Source organism: Malaclemys terrapin, chromosome 3 (assembly GCF_027887155.1).
Source record: "Malaclemys terrapin pileata isolate rMalTer1 chromosome 3, rMalTer1.hap1, whole genome shotgun sequence".
NCBI lineage: Eukaryota > Metazoa > Chordata > Testudines > Emydidae > Malaclemys > Malaclemys terrapin.
The window spans coordinates 198906726-198920735 of NC_071507.1; positions in this window are offsets into that span (position 1 = coordinate 198906726).

Below are 14010 nucleotides of genomic sequence, written 5' to 3' on the forward strand. Positions count from 1 at the left end.
AAGGCAGGGGGCTGGACTCGATGACCTTTTAAGGTCCCTTCCAGCTCTAGGGGATAGGATATCTCTGTTAATTTTATTTATTTATTTCATTTCTGGCAGAGCTGGCTATGTGGACAGGGGTGGACAGCTGGACTTTTCTGGACCTCACTGTTCCTGGGAAGGTTGCAGTGGAGTAAGGGTATTTGGGGGGATTCTTTGGACCATTGTACAAGGTGAAAAACTATCCTACGGTGACTAAGGAACAGAACAAAGTTACAGCAACCAGTTCCTTCTCAAGGCACATAAAATACCAAAGGCTAAATTTTCCCTTCAGCTGCCTTCAAGTTATTTAAGGCCTGAAGGCATCATTACGATCATCTTGTCTGACCTCCTGCATAACGCAGGCCGGAGACCCTCACTCAGTGATTCCTGCATGAAGCCCATGACATCTCATTGAACTAGTCCGTAGCTATTAGAAAGACATCTAGTTCTAGGCTCGATTTAAATACTGCAATGGAGAACCCACTGCGCCCTCCTCGAGATCTTGTTCCAATGGTTAATTACCCTCACTGTTAAAAATGCACACCTTATTTCAAGTCTGTATTCATCTAGCTTCAGCTTCCATCGGTTGGTCCTTGTTATGCTTTTTCCTACAAGATTTTTAAGTGTCCTCTACTATCAGACATCTTCCCCCAGGTAGATGCTCCCATTGGAATCACACATATTAAGTGGTAGCTCATAATACTGCGCCACTTCTTACCCCCTTTACTCCACCCTCGTTGCATGAATAACCTTCTGTCTTGTACCCTTCTTCTGCCGGCCTTCTTCCATGAAGCTTCTGGATTCCGCTCTTCGATGCTACCCACCGTGTCCGACATTTATTCCATGAAGACCTAATTCTCCCTTCAAGTCATGTGCTAAACTCCACTGCTCATTCTCTTTACTTTTTGCTATATCCCCTTCTCCACCCCCTTCTGTCCACTGCCTACTTGATCGGTAAGCTCTGTGGGGCAGGGACCAGATCGTGGTGCTGGTCTGTAAAGCATCTAGCACAATGAGGGTGCAATATACATCAGAAAGAACAGTTACAGAATATCCCAGGTTGTCTCCTAAAATGGGAAAATCTAAAAGCAACCTATTGGTGCCCCTCCGACTTTGTTCAACAAATTGTTCCAGCCTGAGAACAATGTTTCTGAATGGCAGGGTGTCCGGAAGCATGAGTTGGGTGTCTGTGGAAGACACTCTCACATCTCTAGGCACCGATGTATAGCTGAGCCAGAAGAACCCAGCAAGCTTAAAACAATCACTGGTGCATCCACTCTGCTTAGCAGCATGGATTGCTTCTGTATTGTGAACAAGAGAAGGAGGTTGGTCTTGAAGTAGAGACACTGGACTGGTCTTCAGGTTCTGTAGGTTCAATTCCTGCTATAGACTTCTTGTATTCAGGTCTGCAGATATACAATGGGGGGTGGTAATAATATATTTCCTTTGTCTCATCTATTTAGTTTATAACTTCTTCAGAGCAGAGACGGTCTTACTATGTGTAAAAAGAACAGGAGTACTTGTGGCACCTTAGAGACCAACAAATGTATTTGAGCATAAGCTTTCGTGGGCAAAAACCCACTTCATCAGATGCGTCAGATGTTGTAGCCCACGTTAGCTTATGCTCAAATAAATTTGTTAGTCTCTAAGGTGTCACATGTACTCCTGTTCTTCTTTTTGTGGATACAGACTAACACGGCTGCTACTCTGAAATCTTACTATGTGTATGTACAGTGCCTAGCACAATGCACATAATTTTGAGTAGATCCTCTAGGTGTTACTGTACAGCAAATAATAATCAAACAAATACAAACAGTATCTAGGCAGCAATATTTGCATCAAATAAAGTAGAAAGTAGAAAGAACGCATAGCCCCTGCCCATACAGATCCCTATTGCCCACAGCTGGGATTTCCAAGGGGTTAGGCGCCCAGCTCTCACTGGGATTTGGGTGCCTAAATCCCTTAGACTCTTTTGAAAATCCCCATGTAGAGCTCGATTGCAAGCAGAGCAGGGAGGCCGAATATCTTAACTGACATCTGCAGGGAGCTCCCTTGACAACTGTGTCTCGCCCGAAGAGCCAGGACATGGCGAGCTGGAATCCAGGCAAAGCTAGGCCGTGTTCACTCATTTCCCCTTTTTTAACTCGCAAAGGGTTAAGGGGTGGGGCAGCTGTTTGGTTAGTAGATGTCGTGTGAACCTGCACATTTGCCTGTGACTGCATTCCTGGGGCTTTCAGCGTTGGCTCCTTGATAAGCTGGGACCAAAGTCCTCTTGCTCTGGGCAAGGAGAACAAACAGGGCCCCGATGGAGCAGTTATTAATTCCAGCCCTGTGTCTCTCAGCAACGGGCTTGCCGAGTGGCCTTTCACACGCGGATCAATACCGCTGAGAGCTGCCAGGCTAGCGCTGGGGCGGAGAGGACGGCTCCATGCTCACTCCCGTCTTTTGCTTATGATTGTGGTTCTCAAACGTTCCCATCCCGGGGCCCCCTTTTCCCCTCCCCTTGTATAGCCAGGATTGAGTTGGGACCTCCTCCCACTTAGCACCATGAGACGGGGAGGGTGGTCATAACTAGGGAGCCAGTCCAGCTGCCACTGAGGCCCCAGACTGCTGTTCATAATCTCCTTGGAGGGTCACAGGCCACAGGGTGCAGACCCCTGGCTTGTGAGACAGTAGGGAAGGGGGAGTAAATTGAGCTGGAGCGAAGCAGGAATACGCCTATATAGAACAGCTCCCCTTTCGGCTGACACACCAGGGATTGAACCAGTGGCCTCCAGCATTAATAACTCAAGGTTGTGCAGCATGTACTAAATAGACACTGCTTTTTAGGTGGGGTCAGGAACAACTCATCTCCTCTGTGGATCAGCACAGAAGGGGACTTGTAACAAGTCCTCCCCAGTTGGTTACATATACACAGTCTATCCAGTCTGCCATTTTCCAGTGGTCATGAGTAGAACTGGTCTGAAAACCAACTTTCTTCCCGGGACACATAGAATCATAGAGTCATAGAACTGGATGGGACCTCGAGAGATCATCTAGTTCAGGCCCCTGCACTCCAGGCAGGACTAAGTGTTATCTAGATCAGGGGTGGCCAAACTTACTGACCCATACGATAATCTTCAGAAATTCAAGATCCGCAAGACACGAACAACCTTTACACATGCATTTAAAAAAAATATTTGCATCCTACTTACTGTATCACAGTTAATTACTGCTAGAGCTAGCGGCCTTGTGGGTTTCCATCCTGGTCATAAGTCTTTTGTAAATCTGGTTGATATGTTGTCAAGGCAGTATGAAGGAGCTGGGTCACATGTTGATTTGTTTTAACACTGCATGATGTTTCGGTTTTATGAACGTCATCATGGCATACAGTGATTCACAGCAGTATGCTGTGCCAAAAATTGAAATGAGTCGCACACTAGTCCTTTTGAGCTGAGGATACTTCATTCCTGGCACTTGCTTCTGTGATTTATGCATCGTCTTTAGAGCCTGGTCTTCCTGGAGTTCCAATAGTTCCATTTCTACAGTAGATGTTTTTGTAACCATGGTTTTGAGAATCGGACAGCCGTCATTGATCATATCAACCACGAATGGGTTTACAAGAAAGGTGAAGCAGGATCTCAGCTTCTGAAAGTCTTCAAACCTGGCCTGAAAGTCATCAAGCAGTCCTTGTAATTTACCTTTGTATTCCCCGAGTTTGTGATCTTCTACTTTGATTTCAGGGAATGTGTTTACCCTGCTCTTGAGATGGGGAAAGTGGTTGAAGTCTCTTGACACAACGTCTTTTTGCAGAAGCTTTAACTTGTGGAAGCTGAAGACTGTCTGAGTAAGGTCAGAAATAATCTTATCCTTCCCTTTGAGTTCCAAGCTGAGAGTTTGCAGATGCTCCATAACATCAGTGAAAAACATCAGATCCATTGTTCATCTTTCAGTTGTGGATGAGACTTTTCCTTTTCTTCAAGGAAAGCATTGATAGGCTCCAACAGTTCCACAAACCTCTTTCTAAGACATTGCTGGTTGATAACCACCTCACAATACAGTAGAAAGAGACGTCATTAGGCTTGTCTTCAAGATCCAGCTCTTCAACGACATTTTGAACTGTCGATGAGTCTTCCCATTCTGGCGGATGAAGTTGACAATTTCCAGGACTGTTTTCAAATCCTTTTCATAATTGAAGGATCTGCCTGTGAGATGCTCACAAGGGACGATGCAGTGAACAGGGGGAAACTCCGGAAATTTGGAATCGCTTGTCAAAAGTCCGATAAGGCCTACTTTCCCCCCCACCATTGCAGATGCTCCATCCGTTGCAACACTGAGCAGTTTATCCAGTGGTCCATCGGCATTTGTCAATGCTTTGTCAAGTGGGTTCTTTATGTCAATACCGCGGATTGTTTCTTTTAGCGCCACAAAGTCCAACATTTCTTCTTTCACAATTACATCCATGGAAACATAGCGAACAAATATCGCTAGTTGTGGTTCATCTTGAATATCTGCGGATTCGTCGACAGCCAGGCTGAATACTAGAGAATTCTTTAGGTCCTTTTGCATCTTGCTTGCCACATCAGCACTGATCGGGGAAATCCGCCTCTCCGTAGTGTGCCATGAAATCAAAATTTGCTGTATTAGTCATTGAAGTTTTGTGTTACTTGGATCTAAAATTGCCACCACTTCTGCAATATTCTTTTAAACAAATTCTTCATCCCAATATGGACGTTTCACACGAGCGATATTCCATGCCATGCTAGCTCTCCTCCACACCAAAGCCCATACCCCCATCCAGAGCCCTCACCCCCTCCCATGCCCCAATCCCCTGCCCCAGCCTCAAGACCCCTCCCACACTCTGAACCCCTCGTCCCATCCCCCACCCCGGAGCCCTCTCATTCCCCTGGAGAACGCGCCCCTGCCCTGCTCCTTCCTCTTTCCCCTCCCTCTGTCACTCACTGCTTTCCCCCTCTCTCCCGGTCCCTGAGTCGGTCGGTCGGGACTCGCCTGCAGAACCAGGGCTGGGAGCTGCAGTCACGCTATGCAGTAGGAGGTGGCCCTAGCTGCGTAGGAGCTGGTGCGGGTGATGACTGAGCACCTCCCCGCCTCCGCCGCCCACAGAAACTGGACTTTGGGTGTCCAGTCAGTAGAGCTGACCAGACACGGTCAGGTGGCCTGTTCGACCACACCTTCCTGTCGAATACCGGACACCTGGCCACCCTAGTAGGGAGGGGAGCTGTCTGGAGCATGCTCTCCACACTGACATTGGCACTGTTTAGGAACAAAATCCTGCCCCTTTCTCATGGGAGGACCCTTAGCAGAGGAACTGGCATGTTTTGTGGCACAAGGGGTAGAGTTGGGGTGCTTGGGGCTGGATGATCTGCAGCTAAACGGATGCACTCCTTCTCCCCTGTGCCTGGCTACTCAGACCAGATGCTGGTTTGACTTTCTCATTAAAGCGCCGTTGTATTTTACAGCTAAATTATTTTTATTTAAACATTTCCATCAGGCAGCACTGAGAGCCTGCCGTGAGCTGCAGCCAGGCTGTCCGGCCCCACAACAGCCCAGACCCCACCCTCCAAAATGGAAGCTGGCCTTTGATTGGTGGAACCAGGCCCACAGCTCTGCAAGCAGCCCCAGTGATTCCATGTGAGTGCTGGGCTCTGGGTTTGGCCTTTAAAAGGCCGATCGAAGAACCCACCTGTGGGCGGGAGGAGGGGGGGAAAGAGAAAAATCGAAATGCTTTTTGAGTGTTCAAGCGGACTTGGTCATTTCAGTGGAGAAATGGCTCGCAGGCAGACAGCGTCCTCATGCTTTGGGCCAGGACTCAGCAACGAACAGCCTTGAATCAAAGGTCGTGCAGAGTCATCTGGGAAAGCGAGGCTGTTTCAGAGAGCACGGGTTGCCAGGAGGGCTGAAGTCTTAATCATGCGGAACAATCCTTTCTCATGGAAAATTTCCTGTACAAACCCACCAACACCTGTGGTCATTAAAGGGCCTGTCACACTTTTCTGCCAGAGCAGGGGTGTTATTGGCATTCTAGCACATGTAATTACACGCTTTGCCTTCTCCCTGTAGTTCACTTAGACGCTGTTCTTCGTGTTGCTCATGCTGGTAAAGTCTGTGCCATATCCCACCCCAAAAACGGGGACTATATCCTAAAGGGGTGTAGGTCAAGCCTTGGCCCCACTGAAATCAACCCAGAACAAGTCCACATTTGCAGGCTGATACGACTGCTGCATGAATCATACACAACATCCCCACTTAAGGAGTGACCCCTAGCCCCTTCACCTCCAAGAATTCAGGCCTTTACCTCTTGGGTGAAAGGAGCTACCACTGGTAATAGATTTCAATATCCTCTCCATGCGTTAGCCAATCGCGGACAGACAAGCTGTACAACAAACTCAGGCCACCATCCATCTATCCAGCCTTTTGATATTTGTAAGCCAGATCTGGATTCAGAGGGCTCCTGTACACTCACATGGGGCGGTATGGAGTCACTGGGGACCAGGGCTCGGAGCGGTCATCATCCTGGATGAGACCCCATGGCTTGCTCTGTAGTGGCCTATTGCCACAAACACAGTCCACCAGGCACCAAACAAAATGTCCGTGGAGTCACAGGAGCTCACGGACATGGGTCAGACTCGCTCCAGCGCCAATTCCAACGGCATTTGAGGCTTCAGTTGAATATTTCACACATTTCTGCAGTCAGGTGACTAACTAGGAGTGCAACAGCCCCCAGTGTTTACACGGCAGGGCACTGAAATTGCGGGCACTCAGCTGAAATTTCAAAAAAGGGATTTTTTTCCTCCTGGGAATTTTTTGTAGGAAAAATATCTCTGTTGCAACTTTGGGGTGGAAAAATGTGAATTTCCCACAGGAAATTTTGAAATGAAAAATGTGTCATTTCAAAATGCCTTATGGAAAGTGAGGAAAATTTTTAGCTTTCCAGGTGTGATTTCGGGCCAGTGTTTAAAACAGAAAGTTAATTTTTTTTAAATGTTTTGGGCCTCCCACCCACCTTCTTCCCCATTTCCTTTTCTCCTCCCCCTGCCGCCTTGCCACTGGAGAAAGGGAGAGAAAATGTGTGGGAAAAAATGGGGGGAAATCCACTTTCACATCTTTTTACAATCTTCCTACTGGCAAGAGTTGGAAAATGGTTGGAGAGTGTGGGGGGGAAAACAGCTTTTTATTGTTTAATAAAAACAGTTAAAACATGTGAAAAAGTTTCCCCCCATTTCACACACTTTGTTGCTGCATTCTGACTGGCAGAAGTTGGAAAACAGAAAATGGAGAGAAACCTATTTTTCCCCCACCTTCAGACCATTTTCCAACTTTAGACAGTCGGAAAACAGTTCCAAAATTCATTTTAATTGAAAAAATTGTGAAAAACAAAGTATTTCTGTGACATTTTTCATTTTTGTCCAACCCCAACTTTAAACAATGAACAAAAACGTGAAACATTTCAGGCAGGCCTAGTTCTCAAGTACTGGAAATTCATTTTTTTCTCCCTTTATTAGACTAGCTGCTTTCCTTTTACTCAGTGGTCCCCACCGCAACCTCCTTCCTAGCTTAATGATGAACTCAGTGGCCTGGTCCATGTGTAATGTCCCATCCCATTCACTGGTGGATACAGTAATCATGTTGTATGGTCTACTCCAAAGCTCAACCTTGTAGAAGCTGGGGTGCCACAGGATTTGAAGCAGCCCAAGTTCTACCAGAGGTAATGCAAGGACAAATGGATGGCGAACTAGAGGAAGTAACGTTGGGGCCTATGGGTAGTTGAGTTCATCCCTGAGCTAGGTTGGGGAAGGAGAGCAGGGAGGTCTCTGGCTGGCACAGACAAGGTCTCTGGTGGGAAGCACTGGAATCATGTATGTAAATATTACTCATGGAAACAAATCTGCCAGGAAAGCGGCTGTTGTTGTGAACCAGACCAGTGTAAACATGCCCTTTCCTTGGGATTTGGGCAGGCACTAATATCCCCCACCACGCCCAGCCCAATGGAAGTAAAAATTACATTAAAAAAACTATTTAAAGCCAAGCCAGTGCCTCTGACTCCTATGGAAAAATGACATCATCATTTCACGTAATCTCTAGTTCTCCTTATTTGCATTAGCCTTGTCAGCAGGGTTGTGTGACAGCAGATCAAAGGCAGCGCAGGCAACAGAGCCCTTGTCTATATGGACTTGGGAAAAATTAAACAGCAAACTGTTGGCGACTAGAAATGCTTTCTACTCATGGGGAAATAATCAGAGCTAGATGTGGAGCTTAGTGGTTTCCATTTACAGGAGACTGCGCTAACATCCTCTTCAGTTCCCATCCACGTAGGTAAATGCCCAGGGAGTTTCACTTGGAATGGATCCCTGTGTTGTCGTCTGTGTTAAAGTAGCATCTAGAGGGCTCAACAAAGACCAGCCTCTTGATGTGCTAGGCATTGTACAAACACATAGTAAGAGATGGTCTTTACCTCGAAGAACTTACCGTCTCACTAAGCAAGGCAGAATTATCATCATCAACCTCATTTTATCAGCTGGGGAACTGAGGCACAGAAAACTTCGATACCCAAGACCACATGTGAAATGCACAGCAAAAAAAGGGATTGAATGCAGATCATCTGTATCCCAAGGTAGTGCTTAAACCACACAACCGTCCTTCCCCTCCACATAAAGCCCTATACTTTGGTGAATTTGTCAAATTCTAATAATAATAATTAATAAATAGTGGGAGAGTACCGAGAGGAATAGGTTTGGGGACAGTGTGATTCAGAAAATACGTGAGCTTCTCCAAAGCATTTAGATGCATCACTTGGAGTTTGTTTGCGTCATGATAACTCTGATGTAATGGATATTCAGCCCTTGCTGGCAGGATCACAGGTGGGAATGGTACAGAGGACACATCTAGGAAAAAATTAGATGTAAAGCTTTAAGCTGGTGCCCTCCTTGCCCACTAAACTAAGGGCATTTGGAATTGGAGGCTAAAATGTTAGGGTCTGATCATGCATCCTTTGCATTCCATAGGAATGCAGCCCAATGGACCCAGGATGGGGTTGTTAATTTGTACAGCACCATTCATGCAAACTGTATCCCCAAACCCTTCACAGAGTTAAGCAACAGTGGCAGGATAGAGGGATTTAAAGGTACAAGCAAGGGAGGAAAGAGAAGTTTCCAGATGGGATTTGAAAAGAGATGTGGCAACCCAAGATGGCACCACTGTGAAGAAGAAGGTACTTGCATGTAACACAAGAGCCAGGGGTCATCCAATGAAATGAATAGGCAGCAGGATTAAAACAAACAAATAGAAGTGCTTCTTCACACAATGCACAGTCAACCTGTGGAACGCAGTGTCAGGGGATGTTGTGAAGGTGAAAAGTATAACTGGATTCAAAAAATAATTAGATAAGTTCATGGAGGATAGGTCCATCAATGGCTATTAGCCAAGATGGCCAGGGATGCAACCTCATGCTCTGGGTTTCCCTAGACCTCTGACTGCCAGATGCTGGGACTGGATGGCAAAGGATGGATCACCTGATGATTGCCCTGGTCTGTTCATTCCCTTTGAAGCATCTGGCATTGGCCACTGTTGGAAGACAGGATATTGAACTAGATGGACCTTTGGTCTGACCCAGTATGGCCATTCTTATGTTTCTACATTTTTATGCACCAATGTTCATTGTGGGAATGGGCAAAGAGGAGACTGGTGATGTTACTAGATGATTAGAGGCCACGAGGAAAGAGAAAGAAGGAGACAATGTCCATGAGCATGAATGGAGTGATAGGCCCACAGAAGGCTTGCAAAGCAAGGAGATCAATTTTGAACTGGATCCCAAAATGAATGGAGAAGGGGAGTGGCGTGGGAGCACTTCTCTGCAAACGTAAGAAGGGTCCCTAAACTCAGTATGTGCGGGGCTGCAGGGGAATCTCACAAGAGTATGGCATGGTACATGGTGGAGCACCCAAACATACAACAGGGTGGAGTCAGGATGGGTGAGTGAAATCCTATGGCAAGATGACCATAAAGGTCCTTTCTGGCCTTCCAGAATTTGAATGCACAGAATTTCAGCCTTACTTACACCACCTATAGCAATGGAGAAGCCTGGCCTCCCACACCACCCAGCAGCCTGCGTGCCTCATTTGCTACCTGCATGCCCAGTTGTTCCCCCTCTCTATGGGGATCTCTCCAGGGGGAGCAGTGTGGGCAAAAAAACCAACTTGTTCTAAAACTGGGCTGGATCAGTTTATGGAGGGGATGGTATGACGAGATTGCCTACGATGGCATGTGGCCCATCTGTGACTGCTATTACCAAATATCTCCAATGACTAGAGATGGGACACTAGATGGGGAGGACTCTGAGTTACTCCAGAGAATTCTTTCCCAGATGTCTGACTGATGGGTCTGACTCACATGCTCGAGTCTAACTGATCGCTGTATTTGGGGTCGGGAAGGAATTTTTCCACAGCTCAGGTTGGCAGGGACCATGGGGGGTGGTTGGCTTCCTTTGCAGTGTGGGTCACGGGTCACTTGCTGGTTTGAACTAGTGTAAAGGGTGGATTCTCTGTAACTGGAAGTCTTTAAATCAAGATCTGAGAACTTCAGTAACTCAGCCAAAGGGTTAGGGGTCTATTACAGGAGTGGGTGGGTGAGGTTCTGTGGCCTGCAATGTGCAGGAGGTCAGACTAGATGATCATGATGGTCCCTTCTGGCCTTAAAGTCAATGAGTCTTTGCTTAGATTGCTCTACTCGCAGCCTGCGTTTTGACCCCCCAAATTGCCTGTTGGTGCTGGAATTCCCTATCACTTGGTGACTCAGCTGACAGAACGAGAGACAATGGCATTTTACATCAGCCCAGGCTATCAGGAGCCTGCCTTATCCGAGTTGTGTTTTTCTATTAGTCTAACACTCCATTGTGCATCCCCTTATCAGCTGAAATGTTGATGTAATGCCTGGCTTGGAAGTGGTTTCTGCATCCTAGCATTAGGACAGCTCGCTTTTATTTGGTGGGGGAGGGGAAGGAGCAAGAGGAGGTTTTATCAGGATTCTCATGAGATAGGAACCCTTCTTGGGTACTGTTAATGCTGAAGGGATAATAGCAAAGCGGAGTGAACTATTTGCAGCTAGTAAGTTATTGGACAAATTTCTGTTTGCAAATTATCTTTGAAGGGTCCTAGCTATTTTTAACCAGCTTGTTTGTTGTTCAATATAACTTTGGTTGGATCATCTAGGGAATTGTACCTGGGATCTCTGGATCAAAAAGCATAAGTCCCTAGCACTTCAGATAAGGGACCAGCTCCATTACCGTAAGAGCAGTAGCAGACTTATAGATCACTTTATGTGGTTCAGCCACTAGAGGGGGACAAAGACACACCTAGCCAGTATTGGACGTGTCAGAATTATCCAATGAATGGTTTACGTGAATGTATTTCAGCCTGTGTGAGGCTCATGGACTGTTTGCTACAAATATTGCTTTGAGTATTCTCTGTTGATAATTTGCAAAGTGTAGTTGCTCATCTGAGTCACAGGAGATAGTTTCTGCTCCATGATTGGTTGATGGCTATGCCCACAAACTGGTTTCAAGTTGCCCATGCGGATGCTTCCAATCTGACTCCTCATGTAGACACATGATCATTAGAATATTGCATGCAGATACATATTCATGCCAGTGCACAAACTGTACCCGTCTGGGCTTTCACACGTCACAAATGAACATTTTCACGAGTCAATTTGCACTGTTCTACTGTGACTGGGTTTCACTTCACATTCAGGTTCACTCAAGCCCAGTATGTTGAAGATGAAACTGCAACCATGTCTTTATACTGTCTGTCTGTCTAGGGGACACTTGTGGGTGATATGAAACAATGAAAAAAATAACCATCACAGCCTCGATGTGTAGTGCTCAGTCCCCCCACTAATGGTGTCTGGGCCACATCTGGCCATTGATGCGGCGACCACAGGATGGGCTAAGAAAAATCTGTTTTTTAGTTCAAGCAAGTTTTCAATCCAGCAGACCCAGGTTCAATCCCCGCTGTTGATGACCTATCCAGGGGCCCAGCGTTACATGTAGCAAGATAGCTGTCTGTCCCACGCCCATCACTACGGTAGCTTAGCAGCTACCATGTCCGCTTGCAGTTTGTTTGATTCAGAGGACCTCACCATGTGACCAGCTGTCTCCAATTTTGTTACAAATGAACACCTAGAATTCCGCCCCCAGAAAAACGGGTTTAACCCCCAGCCAGAACAAACACTTCATGCTGAGAGTGGATGAGAAGTTCATGGGGCTCCAGAAAGCTGCAACCCAGTTTCATTTCAGAATTTGAACCCAGGACTAGCCGAGTTCATACTGGCAGACAAGTACTAACCCTGGCACTGGCCCTCTGCACAGGGGTGAATTTAACCCCTAGGGAGTGGACTTAGCTCACTGAATACCAAAGATACTTCAGCACCTTCACCCGGTCTTAGGAAGCATGGGAAGACTCACAAAAAACCCCAAACCACCTCTCACCAGCATCGGTTGGTGATCTCTGAGCAATTCACAGCTATGAGTGCATCTGTCTTACAGCTGGGAAGCCAAAACTTTCCCCAGGCCTGGGAAGCCTGTGCTGTTTAGTATGATTTATTTGTATGGAAATTCCCAGAGTGCTGTGTCAGGGATCAAGGCTCTATTATGCCAGGTGTTGTACACACATATATTGAAAAAGACAGTCCCTGCCCCAAAGAACTTAACATCTGAACCTATGACGAGAGACAAACAAGTGGAGATAAACAGACATTGGGGAGAGACAAAGTAACTGGTTTTTACCCAATCGTGAGCCAGAATTTATTATTCATTATTTACGTCAGAGTAGTGCCTAGAAGCCCCAACCCAGCCAAGGGCCCCATTGTGCTAGGAGCTGTACAAACACAGAGCAGGAGAAAATCCTCCAAGAATTTATAATCCAAGTGTGAAGTGAGTTGCCCAAGGGCACAAAGCAGTGTGGAGAGAGGGTGAGAACCCAGCGGTCTAGTGGCCAGCGCTTGGGGTAAGCATAAATATTTACCTGGACCAAATAGCTGAGCACATAACAACTCCCTCAGTAAGGACTTCAATGAACTCGGAGCTTCCTTTTAAACTTCTAGCCAGCCGTTGGCTGGACCGGCCATTCTGTCTGCGTTGCGAGTAGTTGGGCTTTTGTCCCAGTCATCATTCCCATTGCTATCTGCACTCTATCTGATCCTCTCCCCAGCCAGACCAGGAAACGTGCTTCTGTCTCTGTCTTCGACGGCTTTCCAGCCTCTTCCTCCGTCAGGAAGACAAAAGCAAACCAAACCCTTAACAAATCGGACATTTCCCTTTCCCCTTTGCCTCTCATTTCCCCCTCTCATTTTTTATTTGGACCAATTTTCTTTTTTTCCTTCTTGTTTATTGAGAATATGCCCACAGAAGCCTGAACGGTTCTTCTTAACTCAGCATTCAGTGGGCCCGATCCTGCTCTGTTGAAATCAGTGGGAGTTTTGTTACCTTGTACTAGACCCTCAGCTGGTAGAAATCAGCATAGCTCCACTGGCTTCAATGGAGCCTCACTGTTTTCACCAGCTGAGGATCTGGCCCCCCACAACATCAGTGGTAAGGAGAATCAAGCTCCAAGGTCTTAGTTCTTGTATGTCGAGCAGAGCTGTGCTAAATGCTCTCTGGGAAACTGATCACTTAAGAAAACTCACCTGTTTTGCGGCTGCATTACAAGACTTGTCCAAAACAGTGCAAGTAATTAACCGTCAGAACAATTTGTCAAGGGTCACGGTGGATTCTCTAGCACTGGCAATTTTAAAATCAAGATTGGATGTTTTTCTCTAGGAATTACTTTGGGGCAGGTCTCTGGCCTGCGTTATACAGGAGGACAGACTAGATAATCACAATATTCCTTTTCGGCCTTGGAATCTGTGAAAGTTTGCTGATTGATGTCGGGACGTTGAACCCAGTTTAGAATGAACCTGGGGGCTCTGCATTGCTTTCACCCAGTGGGATGCTGCCTA